At 39.1% G+C, this 21,493-nt stretch overlaps 1 protein-coding gene across 6 annotated transcripts in view; it reads right to left on the reverse strand.

The window, feature by feature from the left end:
- The window catches only part of RBMS1 (RNA binding motif single stranded interacting protein 1), a 221,368-nt gene that overhangs the window by 168,128 nt on the left and 31,747 nt on the right, over positions 1 to 21,493 (reverse strand). The gene's annotated exons all lie outside the window — the stretch shown is intronic.

The raw sequence follows: 21,493 nt of genomic DNA on the forward strand, positions 1-21,493 counted from the left end.
TAATGTTGATCATCTTTTCTGAGCATGTTGGCCATCCATATACCTTAATTTGTGCAGTAAATTAAGTTCAGTCTTTGAGTTGGCATTTTCTTATGGATTTGTAAAAATTCTCTATGTATTTTGGATTTAAGTCCTTTGTCAGATACATGTGTTGTGATTATTTTACCTGTCTATTCATTTTCTTCAAGGTATATTTTGGCAAACAAAAATGCTTAATTTTGATAATGTCCAATTAGTCAGTTTTTAAAGCTGACTATGTGCTTTTTGCGCGGTATCCAAGAAATCTTTGTCTACTTTGAGGTCATAGAGATATCCTCCCATGTCTTCCAGAAGATTTAAGGTCCTGAGTTTACATATGGGTCTGCAATCCATTCAAATTAATTCTATAGAACAGAGATGGGTGTGAAAGTTCACTTTTTTTCCCAAAGGGTCTGTTTCTTGATAATATATTTGCCCACAGTTTGTGAAATAATTGCATCCCAATACAAATGAAAAATAATTTATAAATGCCTTAATTTGCATGTGAATGGTACATGCCCACACCATGCCGATTTTATTTTCTACTGCATTCAATATTCTAGTAGGACTGGCCATCTTAACACTGAAAAGTATTACAAGGACAGATTACTCAAACTGCACATCCTATAGCAGCTACAAATTGCACTACATAAATATTTCACTTTTAGTTTTTGAAGCAAGAGCTCAGATATAAAAAGACTCTGAGGTTTCCTAATTTTAGTGAAAGTCTTATAATTTGACTCATAAGTACAACTGTTTAGAATGAAACATTTATAAGGATAAAGTGACTTGTTCATGTCCTTATAACAGGAGAGGGAGAGGAGCCATAGGTCCAACGCCTGCAACGCAGACTCAGAAGGCAGGAGAAGTGAATGGCTAGGGAGGAAGGGCCCAAAGAGAATTCATGGGCACAGTCTGTCTTGCTTCTTCTCCTTCTCTTGTTTAAGCCTGCCTGCCAAATAGGAATGACTGATGCTGACAGAAAACACAGCTCCAGAAAGAGCCAGGAAGGACTGTAGACTGTCTGATGGCATGTGTTGCTAATCTTGAAAAATAATTTATTATTTGAGCATCAGTTAAGTGCACTTTCTCTACTCTTTTAATTCAATTCAAATTCCAGCCAGTGTTCAGTCTAACACAAGAAATGGAATATCAGCCACCGAATCAAGCAACCGTATCTTACCTATAGAGCTACTGGTAAGCTGTCATTTGTCTTCCACTTAGCTTTCCAAGACAATAACTAAATGAGGATGCTTTTACCCCAAACTCCCTTTGGGTAGTCCAAAGATTATTGAATTTCTTGTTATGGATAAAGTATCTTGATTTCCACAGCAATAAAGTATGCAACCATACGCTCTGCTTTTTAACTGCACAAGTAGGAGAGTGAATGTGTGTGTGTGTGCACGCTCACGCGCATGCAAGTATGTGTAAAAGGGTTAAGAGGAAAAATAGGAAAAGGAGAGAATTCCTCTTTCAGTCACCAGGAAAGTTACTCTGCCCTTGCTATTTGTGTACAATGTCATCCTGAAAACTTTAGGTTATAGACAGAGAAGGTCCAGAGTCTGTCTGGAGAGCATTCTCTAGCCCTGGGAGACAGGATAAGATAGGAAGAACGAGGGTGACTAGATCAACACTGATGAGAATTTCTTTATAAGTACTTTATAAAATAAGATATACTTTATCTTCTTACAATTAAGTACCTACCAAATTTCAGAAGGAAAATTTTTTAGGCATGCTCTGAATTTCCAGTGCTAGTAATCATTTGATATATAAACACAAATACTTGGAGAATACATATATAAAATCATAAAAGTCTTATTAGCTAAGATATAAATACATAGTTATTCAACAATAATAACTAACATTTATTGAATATTTCATATATGCCATACACTAAGTACTTTGCATGTTTTAACTCATTTATTCAACATGATAAAGCCTTGAAAACATTACTGTTTATTATCAGTTTATACAAAACTGAGAAACAGACAAGAGTAAGTAAGTTGTTCCAGGTCACATTTAAACACAAGCAGTCTGACTCCAGAGTTCACTGCCAATGTGGTATGGAGTGAATTTTGTCCTCCTAAATTCTTATACTGAAGTCCTAACTTCCAGTGTAGCTGTATTTGGAGATAGAGCTTTTAGGAAGAAATTAAGATTAAATGAGGTTATAAAAGTAGAATCTTAATCCGATAGAACTGGTGGCTTTATCCTCCATGTCTTGTGAGCACCAAGGATTGCCCATGAGAGCACACAGCAAGGAGGCAGACGTCTGCAAATCAAGAAAAGAACTCTAACTATTCACAATAACCAAGACATGGAAACCACCTAAATGTCCACTGGCAGATAAACAGATAAAGAAGACGTGGTACATATATAAGATGGAATATTACTCTACCACAAAAAAGAATGAAATAACACCATTTGCAGTAACATGAATGGACCTAGAGATTAACATACTAAACAAGCCAAAAAGACAAAGATCATACGATATCACTTATATGTGTATTCTAAAAATATGACACAAATGAACTTATCTACAAAACAGAAATAAACTTACAGACATAGAGAACAGATCTGTGGTTGCCATGGGGGAAGGAGGCTGGGGAGGAAGGAACTGGGAGTTTGTGATTAACAGGTGCAAACTATCATATAGAAAGTTGATAAACAGCAAAGTCCTACTGTATAATACAGAGAACTATATTCAGCAGTGGAAAAGAATATGAAAAAATATACATATAAAACTCAATCACTTTGCTGCACACTAGAGACTAACGCAACATTGTAAATCATCTATCCTTCAATAAAATAAATTTCAAAAAGAAAAGAGGTCTTGCCAGAACACAGCCATGTTAGCACCCTGACCTCTGACTTGCAGCCTCCAAGCACTGTGAGAAAATAAACTTCTGGCTTTTAAGCTACCCAGTCTACAGTATTTTGTTATGGCAGTCCACACAGACTAAAACACTGTGGAAATCATCTTCCCAGAAACTTCCAAGTAAGGGGACAATTGAAAAAAAGATCTAAGTTTGGCTTCACCTATAATTTCTTCTCACACCAATTAATTTGCCCTTCTTTCATAGGGTACTAAAAGCATCTGAGAAGCTACAATCTTACTGGATTTTATCACAATAAATATTCATAGATTTTAAAATACATGCATCAACACAGGCAGGTTAAGACATGTTTAATATATTGATCTTTACAAAAGAAACATAAAGGCTTCTGATCAATATAAATGTAAAAGTTTTGGGTCAGATTTTTAGCATAACTAGATTTTTAGGCAATGACTCTGGGAACCAAATGGAATAAGAATGAAGACCTTAAATGGCTGCTGTTACAATATTCCTTGATTTATCAAAAATAAACAAAGACCATTATTAGTAATGCCAAATCTCTAGCATTCCGATCTAGTGAAAGGAATTATCAGTGTCTAAAAGATATTTGTCAACCCTAACATCTATAAACATTTAAGTGGTACTGAGCAGATTCCAGAATCTGATCTGCTCTTAACTGTGGAAATCAATGCAGTTATTAAAGAGCTGTTTGAATAATTCATGTTGTAAGAGAAGGCCTTCAGAGTAGCTATAAAGTGTTTGCATCTTAATGGTATTTTAAATAAAGTTGTGTCTTGCTGCAATGCACATGTGGTAAGCAAGATCCATCAATCCCCATCCATCAGTTCAGAGGCAGCAATGAGAGAAAGCCTGACAGGTTCAGAGGAACAGCTGAGCTATCTGGGTTTGATAAATAAAGGAGTTAAGGGAAACTTTCTCCCCCAATATCTCAGAGGAAGATAGTATCTGCCTTTTCCTTCATCCCACTGCCTTGTTGTTGGGGGCTGACATTCTAACGGAGATACCATTCAGTGATATCTAGGCAAGGTCATTTAGCCATGTGAAGCAGACAAAATGCCTATTCATCAGCCCCAACAAAAAGTATGTATTAACTGCCAAATGGTTAGCTCTGGGTAAAGACATTTGTGCACATAGAGTTCTCTCTCTCTCTTTGGAAGTTTTTTTAAAACCTTATATCATACATTTCCTCAACCTTAAAATGAGGGCAAATGTAAGTAGTTAGCTTTCATAAAATTTTAAATTTCAGATCAATATCACAGAATATGAAACTACGCAAAGACTTCAAAATGTATCTCATCCCAGTCTTATCCAACAGTTGAATAACCTGGACGGCAAACCTCCAAGCTGTGAAACCAGTTTATTCCAATCCTTTCTGTTCATAAGACTTACTGCCATCTTTTCCAGGACTGAATGACTGATTTTCAGGCAGTTATAGCAAAAAGTTCTTCCTTATACTGATCCCAAATCTGTCTCCACACCCATCCACTACCTGTCTTAAGTAGACTTTGGGGCTACTCAGTCAACCCTCTTCCACCTGCTGAAGGCAATGATTATGGCCTCTCCAAGTTCTCTCTCCTTCAGGCTAAACATCCCCAGTTCTGTCACTTGGACATCTATCGATATCCAGGCCCCCATTAGCATCAGTGGAGGGGTCTATAATCACAGACTTTTAGAGACCGTGCTCCTTGGAAGGAAAGGTATGACAAACCTAGACAGTATTAAAAAGCAAAGATATCACTTTGCTAACAAAAGTTCATTTAGTCAAAGCTATGGTTTTTTCCAGTAATGATATATGGATGTGAGAGCTGGACCATAAAGAAGGCTGAAGGCCAAAGAATTGATGCTTTTCAATCAGTTCTTGGAGAGTCCCTTGGACTGCAAAGAGATCAAACCAGTCAATCCTAAAGGAAATCAACCCTGAATATTCATCGGAAGGACTGATGCTGAAGCTGAAGCTCCAATACTCTGGCCACCTGATGCAAAGAGTTGACTCATTTGAAAAGGCCCTGATGTTGGGAAACACTGAAGGCCAAAGGCAAAGAGGGCAGCAGAGGATGAGATGGTTAGATAGCATCACCGACTCAATGCACATGAGTTTGAGCAAACTCTGGGAGATAGCAGAGGACAGGGAAGCCTGGTGTGCTGCAGTTCAAGGGATCACAAAGAGTCAAGAAATGACTTAGCGATTGAACAACATGTGGGAAAACCCACTAAGCATGACCATGACTAAAAATTATCTCTATTGTGAGAAGCTGTTTCTATTATTAAACTATTTTCCAAAGCTAGGTTAGCTCTTTTTTACTGCCCGAACACCCCACCCCATACTCTATCCCTGAGGTTGCTTTCCCTCAGGTCTCAGGAGTTCTCCTCCCTTAGCTTGGCCCAGAAAGTTTTCCAAGATCAGTCCTTGACTTTCCTCTCCAGTCCCATCCATAAACACTGCCCTCCACTTCCACTACACCCCTGACCACACCAACCTACTTACTATTTCCTGAAAGTTCCAAGCTTTCTTCCTTCCCCTGCCATGCTCCTCCTGAGACCCTCTTCCTCCCCTTTCTCACTAACACTTACTAGGGGGAGGTATCCTGACTGTGGACAGAGAGTACATTAATCAGTATAGATTAACTACTATAAAAAATAACCTTCAAACTTTAGGGATTTAACACAATGAAAATCTATTTTTCATTTACATTACAGTTCAGTATTTTTTGGGAGGGGCACTGTTTACCTCCAGATTCCTTCTGTCTGCCATCATCTACACTTGGTCTCCAAGGTCATCTCAGAAAGAGAAGGAAGAGTGTAAGGATTTTATACCCAGGCCAAGATGTGTATATATCACTTCTGCTTACCACGATTCAGTCATAGGGCTCCATCCCTACTGCAAAAGAAGCTGAGAGGTATAGCTGCTGGAGGAAAATGCAACAGTGTTGTTGAATCCACATCTCTGACTCTAGATGACTCTACTGTTATATCCATGGAAGTCTATGGTTACTGATCCCATCACACTGGGTTTGTGTTGACTTTGCATATTGACTTGTTCATCTCCCCAGCTGTGTCACAGGCTCCTTGAGGACAGCAATGTGCTTTCCATTTTTATAGTGCTAACACATAGCACAGGACATTCCTGCCACAACCACTTATGCTTGTGAGTGAACGGATTAATGAAGGAGCTTTGGCCCACTCTTCCCATTACTGCTTAGCTTGCTAAATGGTACTTGAAGACTCCAAAAATCCATATATACTGGAGCCTGGCTCTTTTGAGCGCTCTGGGGTCAAGAGATGCTACAGTGGCTTTGACAATGGTTGGGATGATGCCCTTGATAACCATGGAGAAGATTAAACCATCTCCTTCCACCCAGACTATGAGTTCTGCAAAAGCAAGAGCTAGGTCTTACTTATCTCTGAATTCTTAACATTCAGCACTCTTAGAAACTGTCTGCTAAATGAATGAATGTAAAATATTTTTTAAAAAGGGTAATCAGAACACAGGCTCTATTAAGTTTAGTTTCATGCCAAAAGTAACAAAATTTTATATCACAATCAGTCGTGAAATGTCAACAAAGTTAGTTTTACTATAGCTTACTATCTTTATCTCCTGTTACAATATTGCCGATTCTTACATATTTTAATTCCAGCTTTAATATATCATAGGGCTAAGAATTTTTTTTAGAAAGTTGTGTTAACTTTTAAATAAAGTAAAAAGGTGGAAATTGCTAAACCGCTTGAATCTGACAGCCCCAACTCCAGCTTCTCACAGAGCTGGTTTCTTCTGTAGATACAGAAAGAATGCCTTCTTCCTCTGGATTAATTCAGTACAAACTGAGATATCATCATTAGGAAACTGAAAAAGCAGGAAAGGCTGTCTTCCTTTTCCAGTCTATAAATAAACAGGAAGACAAAGATAAAGACTGAAGCAGTTCCCAAGACAATATTTTGAAATTCAAGTTGACCTGCCTTAAATGCCTTACTGTGACCAATTTTTGTTAAGGCGGGGGGCGGGGGGGGGGGGTAAAAAAACAAAACAAAAAGAACTCAACTAAATATGTAAAACTAGGGGAAAAATTCATAATGTATGCTGCTTTTCTTGACACTGAATGAACTGCTAAAGAAGTAGTTGGGATCTTTAAATTTATTTATGTCAAAACTAATTTAATCGTTTGCCCTGTGGATGTTGGCTTCTGTGATCAAAATACCTGAGAGATTAACTTCCTGAGAGTATTCAACTTCTAGTGTCTTCATAGTTCTTATCGCTTGATAAACAGAATAAAGAGCAGGAGGTTCAAAATTCATCCCAAAACTATTTTCTTTAAAATGTACAGTGTGACCAACATTTGAATTAAAATGTAAAAAATCAATAATTTATCTTCTTTGTACTAAATAAACCTCAGTTTCTTTAGTGGTGAGTTTCACATCTATTTAAATTCAACCCATCAAACAAAATAGGAAAATGAAACTTTTACTGCAGCATTATCTTGAAAAATCATCTTTCCATAATTTCCACCTAATTTATTATTTTTTAATTATAAAGTATGAAAAGTGCAGTGAGGTTCACATGCATAAACCTGAATAAAAGCAAATTTGAATATTAATGCATATAAATGGAATCTGGAAAAATGGTACTGATGAACCTATTTGCAGGGAACAAATGGAGACACAGATGAGAGAACAGACTCGTAGACACCGTGGGGGAAGGTGGGGGTGGGATGAGAAAGAACATTTTCCTTTGACTCTGCTTTCCCTTCCATAAGCATATTATGATCTTTGCTTTCTTTTTTTATAACTTTCTGCATTTTCCAAATTCTATTAAGCATGAGATACTTTCATAATTTTTTTAAAAGAAAGATTTAAAACAGAGATCCCATCATTATTTTCCCTCCCCTTATAACCTAGCTTCTGCAAACCTGGCTATTACTCATCGTCCTCTTCTGTTCCTCTCCACCCACTCAGCTTTGCATTGTCATCACTCTTCTGCAACAACTCTCTGGAAAAGGTCTTCAGAAAGACGCATTCTGTTTCTAAAATACAGATCTGCTCTCTCACTCACCTGCTTCAAACATTTTATAGCCCCTTATGGCCTATAGAATAATATCCAAACCTCTTAGCAAAATCACCCCAATGATCCAGGACCGATGCCCAATCTATCCTTCCAGCCTCATTTCCTGCCACTCTCCTCCGATACTCACCCTTCTCCACACAGAAGCTCTCACAGCCTTAGCCCATTTGAGTTTTCCCATCAAGAAGAGCTTTTCAACATTCTCCACCTATAAACATTCTACTACTTCTTCCAAACTCAGTGAGCTTCAATGTCACCTCCTTTATGAAAGTCTTTTCCACCCTCTCCACAATTACCCCAAACACAAACCCTTGGGAACCCTCCCATATTGCCCACCAAAGAGCTAGATAAATGTTTACCTCTCTGCTTATATTATGAATTTCGTTAACATAGAAGCTACATCTAATTTACCTTTGTGTGTAGAAGCACCCAGCCTGTAACTCAATAAACATTTGCATCATTGCTACTCAAATTAAAATAATTTTATAACGGTTTCTTTAAGAGAATCTCATGAGAGGTAGAATGTCAGATAGAAAAGCAAAGATGACCCATGCAAACCATTTCAATGATTTATCCTTCTCTTGCAGTCCTACATATTTATCAATTCAGCTCACAGTTATCCAGGGCTCACTATCTACCAGACACTGGGGTAGGTACCATGTACCGTGAAGGAGACAGAATTCTTGTCCTCATGAGGTTTACAATCTAATTGTGAGATAGATGGTAAAGAATCACACAAAAAAATAACAATTACACTGTGGTATGTGCCATAAGGGGAAAGAGCAGGAAGCCATGGAGGATGGCAACTTTGAGGCTCTAATTTAAATCAGGGAACCAGGGAAGCCTGCTCTCAGAAAGCAACTGTTACAATGAGAACTGAAGGCAGAGAAAGAATCAACCATGTAAAGAATGGAAGAGAGAGAATTCCAAAAGGGGAAGTGTCCTGGAAGGTTCTGAGGCAGGAGGGAGTGTGGAGCATTTGCAAAAGTGAAGGATTGTTAGGAAGCTGGTGAAACAGGAACTCAATGGGCCAGCTCCTCTAGGCTGTGCTGGTGTTCCACCAAACAGAGTGGACCGTCCTCTAAGGGGATCCAAAAGCCACTGAGGATTTTAGGCAGTGTTGGGAGGAGAGTGGTGGTGATGGATCAGATTTACATTTTAAAAATATCACTCAGAAGTGAGGAATTAAAATTCCTTTAGGGAGAATTACTCGTGAGAGGGAAAAGTTCTCGTTTATTTAATTTTCTAGCACATTTAGGATAATAGTTATTTGAATACCTGTCAGTCAAATATTATATTCATCAGTCAAATATTTGTCTCTTATCATCCTCAGCAGTTAAACCCCAGCCACCCCCTGTAGCTCTTGTTTCTCTGAAAATACACTTCAGGTATACAAAGTCACAGCACAGATTGTGGATCCTGGAATGTCACTCTGTACGTGCCAACAAATGTTTAATCAGAGTTATCTTTCCAAAGTATTCAAAGCCTCATGTCAAGATAAAGACTAGTATCTGATGTTGACTGAAACTCAAACTTTTCATTTTAACTTCAATTAAAGACTCGGCCTTTTCCACTTAAGCTTCTGCTTTACGTATGGCATATATGTGTGCATGCTCAGTTGTATTAGACTTTTTGCAACCCTTTGGACTGTAGCCCACCAGGCTCCTCTGTGCATGGAATTTTGGGAAGCAAAATACTGGAGTGGGTTGCCACTTCCTCCTCCAGGGGAATCTTCCCGGATCTTCAGGGATCTCCTGCACTGCAGGCTGATTCTTTAACTTCAGAGCCACTGGGAAAGCCCAAGAATGGCATATAAGAAGCAGTAAAGGCTGTTACTTTTGTTTGTTTAGAAATATCATAAGCCTTCTCTCTGTTGTAAACAAATTCACTCAAGTTACAGTTATGGCGCAAAAAGTAGATAAAGCATAGTATCATTTCTAGAATGTTCTTATGACATTCTGTTAAACCAAAAGAACTATTACGACCAGAAAGAGGGAGACAAAGGAAGAAGAGAAATACCGTTGCAGGATGAACAGAGGCTAACCGGAACACACTTTAGTATATGGATTTTGGCTGACAAACTGCAGTGTCATATAGGTATTACTTAAGCTTGGAAAGGAAAACTATGAACATGCTTGGAGAGGACACCAAAGAAATATCCAACATCCAGCCAAGACAAGAGAAGAAAGAAAGCAGAAGGAAAATTATAACCAGCACACACAGTGTAATGTAAGCTCTTTTCCCAAGCTTTTAACGGCATTGATTTATCTAGTATCAATACAATGTTTGGAAAAATCAATGAAAGAAAAGGAAATCCAGACCAAGCAAGGGAGTACAAAGGACAGAATTCTAGCTAATGTAAAAGAAGTGAGTCTTAGTAGTTTCCAGAAATAGAATCTTGAGATAGTAAACCACTGATTGTAACATTTGTAGTAAGAACACCAGTCATAAAAGCTAACCTCTATTTAGCACAGACTTTGTGTTAGGTACTGTGCTCAGTGCTTTCCAAGGGTTATCTGATTTTAAACCTCTTACCAGCTCTAAGCGGGCAGTAATTTTACTTTCATTTGAAAGATGAGGAAATTGTTGCTAAATTCAGTATCACAAAGCTAAAATGTGAATGAAAGGTCATCTCCATCTGACTGGAGCTTTTTGTAAATGCATTCCCTGTAAATTTTGTTGTTCTTTTCAATCTAGACAATTCAGACTTTAAGTAAGATACACTATAGAGTTTAATATTGACTCTTTTAATGAAAAATTTTCTAAGTCATATTTTAGATTTTGTGAATTTTCTTAAACACAATATCCTGCACATAATTTAAAATTCTCTTAATAATTCACAATATATTGAGCATAATTTGAACATTAGCTATCATGTTCTGTCTTAATAGCAAACCTCAGGAGATACTAAAAAACGTAGGACTCTTTGTTTCTATACCAAATGGGAGCTGAAGTTGCTTTGAGTTGTTTCTGCTTTTTCTATTCTGATTGTCGGGCCCCTCCCTGCCAAGTTGTCAACTCTAACTTTTAGCTGGTGTCAAGATACCAAGCTCTAGCAGGAATCTGTCTCCTGTACTCCCTCTCTACCAACTTGGCTGCTTCTTCCTTCTCCAACCTCCTTTTGAGTCTCCACTTGGCCTCCATGGGTTATTTCCTCAACAACAATGGAGATCCTGGGCCAAACCAAGACAACTTCACTTCCTTTCCAGCTCCCCTCAGCTGTCCAGTTCCAAAGGAATTTTGTGTAACTCAACAGAGGCTAAGAGTAGACCCATTTTACAGAGAGGTCAACTGAGGCTAAGAAATATTGTATGTTTATAATAGAATTATTAGCCTTTCACAGCAAATAAGTAACAGAGCTTGGATATGAACATGGTCTTATTTCTAAGCTTCACTGTCACAAACAGCAAGGAAAAAACACAACCTTTCCTGCAGTACTAATGGCCACCAGAAATAGCCACAATTGGTTTTATGCCTTTAAGGTATGCTAAATATTGAGTAATATCAAAAATACACACTGAAATCGTAAGACATGGTTCAGAGCACAAACCAGAGGTTACTAAATAGGCAACACACAACCGTTGATCAGCTAGCTGGGCAGTGCTGCCTATGCATTAATCGGTGCTGGCCTGAGTATCACGCTCTCACACATCGTGTGACTTCCTCAGTGATTTCCTGGCACTTCTGGGCACAACCCACCACTTTTGAGCAACTCACTGCATTAAGAGTAAAACAACTATGAGGGCTTCCCAAGTGGTTCTGAGGCAAAGAATCTGCCTGCCAATACAGGAGATGCAAAAGATGCGAGTTTGATATCTGAGTCAGAAGGTCCCTGGAGGAGGAAAACAGCAACCCACTCCAGTATTCGTGCCTGGAAAATCCCGTGGAAAGAGGAGCCTGGCAAGCTACAGTTCTTGGGGTCACAAAGAGTCAGACATAACTGAGCCACTGAACACATACAAATACACACACATACGAAACAACTATGCAAAGAAATATAAGTTTCTCTATTAAACATCAAACATCTTTTAGAATAAAAACACAGTCAGCATCAATTTTTGAATATCATTCCACTAAAGCATTATTGATGACCTTATTCAGACCCCTTATTGGGATGCTACACATGGCACTTATCTCTCCTATTTAGAACTAATTCTGGTTGTCTGAACTCATTTATTTCTTTAACCAATATTTATTAAATAGATACTCTGCTTAAGAGACTCTGTGCTACATATTATACTAGATGGCAGGGTAGAGGTGCCTCTTTTTATAGCACATAACCCTGGACATTTACTTAGGTACAGTGATTGTCACTGGATTAACATGTACCTTCATTTATTCACCATTAAAATTGTCAGTATTTTAAAAGTGGATCAAGAAACTTTTCATTGAACTTGTTTCACACATGAAATTACACTGAAGAATACACCGATTCACTAACATTTAAAGTTACCAGAACCAGTGGAGAGGTCTTCACATGGCCGCGACATCTCAAGAGCTTCCTTACAAGCGAGGATGAAAGAACTGTTGGCCACATCTTGTGGTCCCGGATCTCAGAACACACACAGAGAAAGAAATCTGCAGAGAAATGTTTTAAGCACAAGGCCAATAATAGATACTACATGCACAGAGTTACGGAGGAACAGCTTCCTGGCTGGGACAGATCCTTGAGCTTCATTCACTTTAGACTCACTCAGCCTGTATGTGCTGCTGTGACCCTTTTCTAACCACCAGTCAGAGGCACCACACAGTTCCTTAGCAATTTAGGCAGCACCTTTAAGAGGCTGTATCAGGGGTAAGTCCTAATGCCTACCATGCCCAGTTGCTTTAGGATGCAATTACATTTTGAGATTGTTTTGGCTTACAGTTGGTCTGCATTCATGATCCAAACAATCCTGTTAACAGAGTGTCTATGGCATTTTAGACAGTTTCCACTCGTAGATTCGCGCTTTCTTGGTCTCCTTTCTAATTGGTATATTTATTTCAATTTACCATAAGTATCCAGCCTCCTACAGGGTTACGAAGTTGTTGTCTCCCTAAGAAAAAAAAGGTAGTGGGCTCCCCAAATACAGTACGTTTAATTTCCTCTTAGAAAAATATACAGTACAATACTCAAAGTGCTGCCATTCTTCCTTCTTATAAGATTTCCATTTAACATGCTTCCACTTGATCCTCCACGGTTTTTGTAATAGCACAAACGCTTAAAAGATTAAATGCATTTATGGGAAACCTTGAACCCATAATTCTTAATGGCATATTTCAAATAATTGAAAATGATACATTTACTGATTTAAAAATTTTCAAACAAAAATACAACCCAACATAAGCACTACATTTCTGATCTATTTTACAACATTCTCCTCTTTCTTCTACTCATTAATCATTATTAACTGTGGACCAACTTGTATATTATTTCACACGTTATACTGTTATATAGCTAACCTTACTGCTTCAAGAGTGTGTGTGCTAGGTCGCTTCAGTTGTGTCTGACTCTTTGCAACCTTATGGACTGCAGCCCACCAGGCTCCTCTGCCCATGGGAGTCTCCAGGGAAGAATTCTTCAGTGGGTTGCCATTTCTTCCTCCAGGGGATCTTCCCAACCTAGGAATCGAACCCACATCTCTTACATCTCCTGCGCTGGCAGGCAGGTTCTTTACTACTAGCGCCACCTGGGAAGCCCAAGAAATCAGGGCATTTCATGACCAAAGTTCTCAACAAATAATGTATTCCACTTTTCCATTACTTTGAAAGTAAAGTTTCAGAAGAGTGCCTGATACTAACACTTGAAGCACAGCAACTGACTCACTGGATAGACACGATAAAGTCTAAAGCACTTATCTTCTTTCTAAGAGACCAGTTCGTCGATAGTGATTGAACTCAACGTGCACAAAAGTATATATTAGGAGAAGGGAACTTCCCCCAAAACACTATTTTATTTCAAGCCTAAGTTGGCTGAGTCATGGGAGAATTTATGGCTTCTCCTACACCAGCATCATTAATTGGGACGAATCCTTAATTACAATCTAACACACAATTAAATCCATTAACCTTGTAGATAAGTTAAAACAAATATCTGGACCCAAAGAAGGCAGAATCTCCCTGAGGCAGTTGATGACCCTGACCTGCCCCAACTGTTCCATCCTTGAACTAAGGCAAGGCAACGAAGGCCAATGTCCTGCTTCCAATCATCACTTTGGGGACGCATTAGCTTTTCTGTGCAGAAAGAAGTTGAAGCCACTTAATGACTCTGAGAGACAGAAAATGGAGAGGGCTAGGAGGAGAAATTGGTGACCAGAGACGGGGCCCTTCATCACTCAGCATATCACCAGGATATAAGGTGATCAACAGCCAGGGCTCCATAAAGGACAACTCATTGATAAAGATACTGCAGTTCACAGAGGCTGAGTCTGGGTTAAGGTCACTGGGGTTTGGCCACAGGTCACAGGCTGGAGAGATACCAGGAGAAGGGGGTCTGAGAGCTGCTGCTGCAAGAGGGCTCACTTCCCTTCCTAACACAGGGCATCAGACAACCTGATACTTTATATACATTTTTTTCTTTGGCTATTTTGCTCCTTGAAACTCCCTGAAGCTCCAATACCATTTTGCTACTTTTGCTCCAATACTGATGGAAAGAGTTGACTCACTGGAAAAGATCTTGATGCTGGGAAAGACTGAAAGCAAAAGAAGGTGGCAGAGGATGAAACGGTTAGATAGCATCACTGACTCAGTGGAGATGAATTTGAGCAAACTCTGGGAGACAGTGAAAGACAGGGAAGCTGGCATGCTGCAGTCCATGGGGTCACAAAGAGTCAGCCATGACTTAGCGACTGAAAAGCAACAACTATTTTGCTGCTTGAAGGCTGCCCTTGTAGGTCAAGCTTATTCTCATTTTACCAATATGACAACCACATTGATGGGAGAGGAAGGAGGTACGTTTTCTCTCTGATTTCTAAGCTCCCTGAAGAATGACCATCCCCATCCCCTTCTCATGACCTTGTGGAACTTGTCTATAGACAGGTAGCATCCTCTTATTTTTTGCACTTCATCCAGTCTGCTACAGTCAGAGCGAGATGAACAATGAAGGTTCACATTATCTCTTTTAGAAAATGTGCTTTTTCTGAACCAAAGTCAATGTTCTGATGGAAGGAATAAAGTGTAAATGATGGCATTGTGTGTGTGCTCAGTTCCTTAATCACACCAACCTCTTTGCCACCCTTCGAACTGTAGCTCTCTGCTCCTGGAATTGTCCAGGCAAGAATACTAGACTGGATTGCCATTTCCTACTCCAGGGGATCTTCCAGACCCAGGGACCAAACCCTTGTCTCTTGCATCTCCTGCACGGGCAGGTGGATTTTTTTTCACCACTGGGCCACCTAGGGTTCCGTATAGTAGCATTACAAACATCAGAGGGAAGCAGAGTGGCCTGTGACCTCGTCTGCAGTTCCAGAACTGCATCCCAGTTCAAGCGAGTGTGGGGTAGGGTGTGACTTCCTGTCCCTTTCCTTTCACTTCTGGAAAGTCAGCACACTGGTCATCGAAGGGCCAGAGAGTGCACCTCCACTGCCCCTGGAAGGAGAGCCCCTGTGGCTGGTGTTGCTTCATGAGAGCTTTGGGGCTGTGACAAGTGCCTCGAAGACACCCTGCCCTAGTTCACATCCATCACACCACTGTCCGCCTTCCTCCCTGAATGATAACTCCGTTTTCACTGCTCTATATAGTCCATTAAGTCCACGCAAGTATTTGCCTACAGCAAATGACTCAGAAATCCTTCACAGATACACATTTCCCATAGAATATAATAGAAAGGGAGCTGGCGAAAGGAGAGAGTTTAATTTCCCTTGGACCTACTGCTCATTTTCTTAGAGGCATTAGCCGCATAACTATTTGCTTAGCTGTGAAAGTATCCCTCAGGTTTATAGGCAGCTGAATGGAATCACCATTGTCGTCTTCTTGATTTAATAAATTGAATCAATTTTCAGTTTTCTGTGACAGTGAAAGGCAAGGGGCAGGGCAGATGACCCTGAACAACAGACAGTACCAGTTAGTATTATTGTTTCATCTCTTTTTATTGTTCTTTGTACCCCACCCCCACCAATTCCTTCCCCATCTCTCCTCTGCTTAGCCCAAAGGGATGCAAACTTGGACGTATACCAAATCCATTTGGGGGCAGTATTCAAGTGGCCTGAAAGCATACTGTGCGGTGAGAAAAACCAATCTATTCTGTGCCATTTATTACCGACAACTGGTAAGTAGACACTAAAGCATTTCTGCTTCAGACTTTCTAACTTCCCAACAAGCCAAGTCCTGCAGAGGGATAGCCAGCACACGACTCCTGTCCTCTACTCCTTCTCATGCCTTTTGTCCAGGCATCTCAAGGTAGCAGCCTTAAAGAGACCTTTTTTAACCTGTAATTTAACATTTCACGCCAATCAGATTGGGATAGGAAGTGTTAGTCGCTCAACTGTGGCCGACTCTTTGCAACCCCATGGACTGTAGACCGCTAGGTTCCCCTGTCCATGGAATTTTCCAGGCAAGAAAACTAGAGTGCGTTGCCATTCCCTTCTCCAGGGGATCTTCCGGACCCAGGAATCAAACTCAGGTCTCCTGCACTGCAGGCAGATTCTTTACTGTCTAAGCAACCAGGGAAGCCATGAGACAGGAAAGGAACAAATGACCAAATGCTGATTTTCTGATGGCAAGGGCAGTGAGCGGTACCCAGGAGGACTTCACAATCAGGAGACTGTGGAGACTCTGGAGCTGGGTAAGGAGAAACATACTCTCAACAATAAAAATATTTGGCAAGAGAAATGGAGAATTTGGGCAAAAGATAAAGAACATATTAGCCATGGTCACTTGCCAGATTGAGCAGGTCGTTTCAGTTGAAGAACGAGAACCTGAGATGAATGGAGGAGATTTGAGGTAAAGCCCGTCTAACTCTTACTATTTATACATGAAAGGCAAAGACCATGGCAAGGAAACGCGCTCCTCCTGCAGAAATGAGAAGAAAACAGGACCCATTGTCAGGAGCTAAGAGAAAGAAACCCGATCCATAAAGTTAGTTATAAAGCTTTTTTTTTTTTTTCCTTTCTGACAAAACCAGGGTTTCATTTCTGCTAATAGTAGTTTCCACATAAAAGAGATGATATCTTTTTTAGAAAAACAGAGGTTCTAAAAGATGTTCAGATTGGTCAAGATGGTTAATCTAATAACTGCAAAAGCTGATTCTTACTCACTTAAGCTATTTAATCCAGAACTTCTCATTAGATATCTACTTGCATTTTATAACAGGCCTCTCAGAGGCATCAGTTCAGGCTGCTACAAGACCAAGTACTTAGAACTGAGAAATGATTGTTATGGAGTCTATTCAGCCAGGACTGTAGTGGGAGGCTGGGAGGGGATTAGTCACCATCCGTTTGATAATGAGACACACTTCAGTGTGGTTCTGAAGAAACTCTCAATGGAGGGCAACCAAAGGATTTTTAACTTAATGGTTCCTATTTTATTCCATGGCTATTCCATCTTTTCATTCACAAGTGTTTTGTTCAGTATGCTATTTTCCCTTCCAAACTTTAAGGTTATGAAAAAGAATTTGAATTTTGCAGAATTCAGTAACAGTTAAGCCATCTACTATGAACTTTAAAATCTATTTTGCATATTTTACTAATTAAATACTAAAGCCTGTTTGAAAGACTAAGGAGGAAAGGTACTCTCCTGCACTGGTCTCAGAATAAATTAAGATCACCCTTGCAGAGAGCATAGGACAGCCTTCCACTCCCTGCCAGGAACAGGCCTCAGAGAAGCTCCCACACATGCACACAAAGGGACCCTAGGCAGATACTCATGGAGACATTTCCAGAAGAGCGAACAAACCTGCAACAATCTGTGTGTCAAAAGATGGGTAGACAAACTTAAGGTATAAGACAGAAGACTACTAAACAATAAAACGAATACAATTCATCTATATGTAACCAGGGCTTCCCTGGTGGCTCAGATGGTAAAGAATCCGCTTGCAATGTGGGAGACCTGGGTTGGGAAGATCCCCTGGAGGAGAGCATGGCAACCTACTTCAGTATTCTTGCCTGGAGAATCCCCATGGACAGAGGAGCCTGGCGGGCCACAGTCCATGGGGTCGCAAAGGGTCAGAAACGACTGAGCAACTAAGCACAGAACATATGTAATCAACATGGACAGTTCTCATAAATGTACCTTGTAATTTGTGAGCAAAATTGCAGAATGAGACCCTATCGTACACATAGGATGATATAAATATAAATGTAGAAACACAAAATAATCCTCTACTATATATTGCTTTATTGATACACATAAATGTACTGGAAGTATAGAATATGAACATAAGAAATAGTCTCAAAATTTACGATGAGAGGTGCCTCTAAGGAAGGTGCGAAGATACTATTTTATTTTGATTAAAAAGAAAAAAGGAAATAAACGATATGTGACAATTTTAATAACTATTACTATTTTAAGGTAGATATATAGACTTATGTTATTCTCTGCAGCTTTTTGGGTGCTGATATTTTTAAATAGTGTATCTTTGAAGACCTTTTATTTAAGTCATGTATGTTCTCTAAAATCATTCAATTGCCCATTTACTCGTTTATTCAACAAATATTTGTTGAATGTGTCATTAATCCTGGGATATGAAGAACAAGAAAAGATCCTTGCTCCTGTAAGGCTCACACGAATGGACTAATCTTATTTGATAGGAATAGTATCACATTCTACTGTGTGCGTTTCTAAATACAATAAGGAAGGATTTCCATCAGGTTTGAACTTTCCCAAGAGTAACTGCAGTATACTTATTTACAGAATAGCATAGTACTAGAGTTGAAATTGTCATAGCACTACAAATATAATTGTCAATATTTATCTTTAATTATCTTCTTGCCAAGAGTTTTTTAAAGGGCATTGAAACAAATGAGTTTTGAAGATGTTCCAAAGTTATTATCAGACAATCATAATGACAAAAAGACAAATTAGCTAATCTTTCTTTGAAAGTTTTCCAAAGAGACTGATTAATTGGTCAACCTGTCACTAACAAGGACAACAGTATGTAATACAGCAAAACTTAAATTTGGCATAGTCACGGCAACACTACAATAGCGCTTCCAACATCTCATGACTCAATTCTGTAGAAATTCAAAACTCAAAGCCTTGTCTCTTCTATTTTCCCCAAAGTAACTATGTAATCTCTGTACAACAAACATATATCACCACCTACACTGAAAAAAATCAGGCCCCAATATTGTTGACTACTCCAATATTATTACTCTTGTCAAACTCAATACTACATTTCTCATTCAACTCTTTTACTTGATAAAGATAAGAAAGGTGCCACTTTTTCATTCATCACCTGTCAGCCCTCACGCCTGTAGTCAGGCAACCCTATTATTTCCTTTCAGAGAGGAACCAGGTCTGAGGGTGAGAAAAAGTCAGATACTGACCCATCACAGTCAGGATCAGCATGAAATCATGAAAGCAGGCATGACTCAGGAACCAAGTGTGAGGACTGTGGGACAGAATTCTCTTCTCTCCCATGTCTTCTGAGACTGCTCTTCTATCATGAAGGTTCATGGTAGAACTCATCAGATTAGATGCCTAGTTCAGATTACCCAAGTTATGCTAGATCTGATCAAGCAGCAGAAAACAAGAGGACAGATAAGTAAATTAGGCCTTGGTGGAGCTATAGGTATGTGTGTATACACACACACACACACACACACACACACATGAATTTCAGTCTTTACCTAGCAATTATGAATGTCATCTAGCTAACATAAATCCTCCCTCTCAGAGTAATTTTGACAATTATCAGGAAAGTTTGTGTTAGCTCAAAGCATATTCATATATTATTATCATATGGTACATACACACCCAAAGTGTTTTGATTATAATCTTATTGTAATTTATTGTCATTCCCAGGGAGTTACATTATGTCTGTCAATCATACCTTTAAAAACAAAAGTTCCTAGGAAAAAAAAAGCATAAAAATGAAAGTTTCTAATAATTTTCTTTTATAAATTAAATTCACTCAAATTATATAGTAGTACGTTCTAGGGAGTCTGAGAATATAACTAAATGTAAACAAAAAATATTACTTATTTGCAATCAATGCTTTGCCAAATCTGAATTAAGGAGGAAAAGTTCTAAACAAGTTATCTATGTGAAAAATGAGATACTGAAGCAGATATCAGACTAATTTTAAGATTTTTAAATTTGCTAATTGGATTAGTGAGGCCTCGGCTTTTGTTTTTATCTGATTTCTCAAATGTTAACACAGTAGCCAAAAGTGCAAATTTCAAATGTCAGGGCCTACACCTGTGATAAAACCAGATGCATCATCTGCTTTAGTCGAATTCTATGTATGTGCTGAATCTCTAATGTGAATGAATCACTTACATGAGCTTAAGAAAACTTTAAAAAACCTATGTGAAGCTCTGCCCTCAAGTGAAATGATGAACATAGCCTGGCTTTGAAGTCTGACACAGGTTTCAAATTCTGGCTCACCTCCTTACCTACGGTATGGCCCTGGGCAGGTGCTTCACCTCTGTGAACCTCAGTCTTCTCTTATGTAAAATGGGATAATAATAATTATCTGCTATAAGCTGTTGTCAGGATTAAATAAAATAATTTCACAGCATACCTGACAACAATAGGCAATCAATAAATATTAACTCTCCTCCTGTCTCTTTTCCCAAAGAGGAAGAGAATCACCCAAGAAAGAAGCATTAAGAAAGGGCTGGTAACACTCATGAAGGTGAAAATGAATAATATGCTAACAAGTGGAGATTACAATTTAGGAGGATGTTCTAGTATGCATACATGATAGCAAAGAGACAGGCAAGAATCAATTGCTAGAGAAATACAAAACAGATGCAACAGACCAGTAAGTTCGTAAAGTAGAAACTTAGCCATAAATCTAAAGAAAGAGTAGGTATAGGTAGTGAGAACTAATGAGAAACATGAAGACTTTTGATTAAAATACTTCTTGAATTTTAGACTGGAACACATAAGTGCTGTCTCAAAGTGAACCTTAAGCACAGCAAGGAACCATGAGGAAGTCACTACAGTGAGACTTGGTTTCCCAAACCCCAAACAGGCTTAGCAGAATTAACACCATTACTTGTCATCCACCATTAGCTCATAACATGAGATCCATGAAGGTTTCATAACCATCCTCTACACAAAATCAGGTTTCTGGTCCCACTGGCAGCCAGTCAGGAGAACCTCTGTCTGGGCTTTCAAGTGCCCTGGATCAGCTGGATAACTGCAACCTGAACAAATATTGTATTTCATCACATCTAAGATACCATCCACAACAGGATACACCACTATTCTATGTACCACTTGGAAATAAAAAATGAGGGATCTGATAGAAGAACTCTAGAGAAAATAGGGAGAGCAAGAGGTTCCATTATTCAGAAAAGAGCAAACAAGAAACAAACTGACTGCAATAAAACACACAGCAAGTAAATGTGTGTGCTTGTGACTGGGTGAAGAAAAGAAAAAATTCTCCGCCAAGAATGTGAACTACCAGCTGGCACTA

This window comes from Capra hircus, chromosome 2 (genome assembly GCF_001704415.2).
Source record: "Capra hircus breed San Clemente chromosome 2, ASM170441v1, whole genome shotgun sequence".
In the NCBI taxonomy this organism is placed as follows: Eukaryota; Metazoa; Chordata; class Mammalia; order Artiodactyla; family Bovidae; genus Capra; species Capra hircus.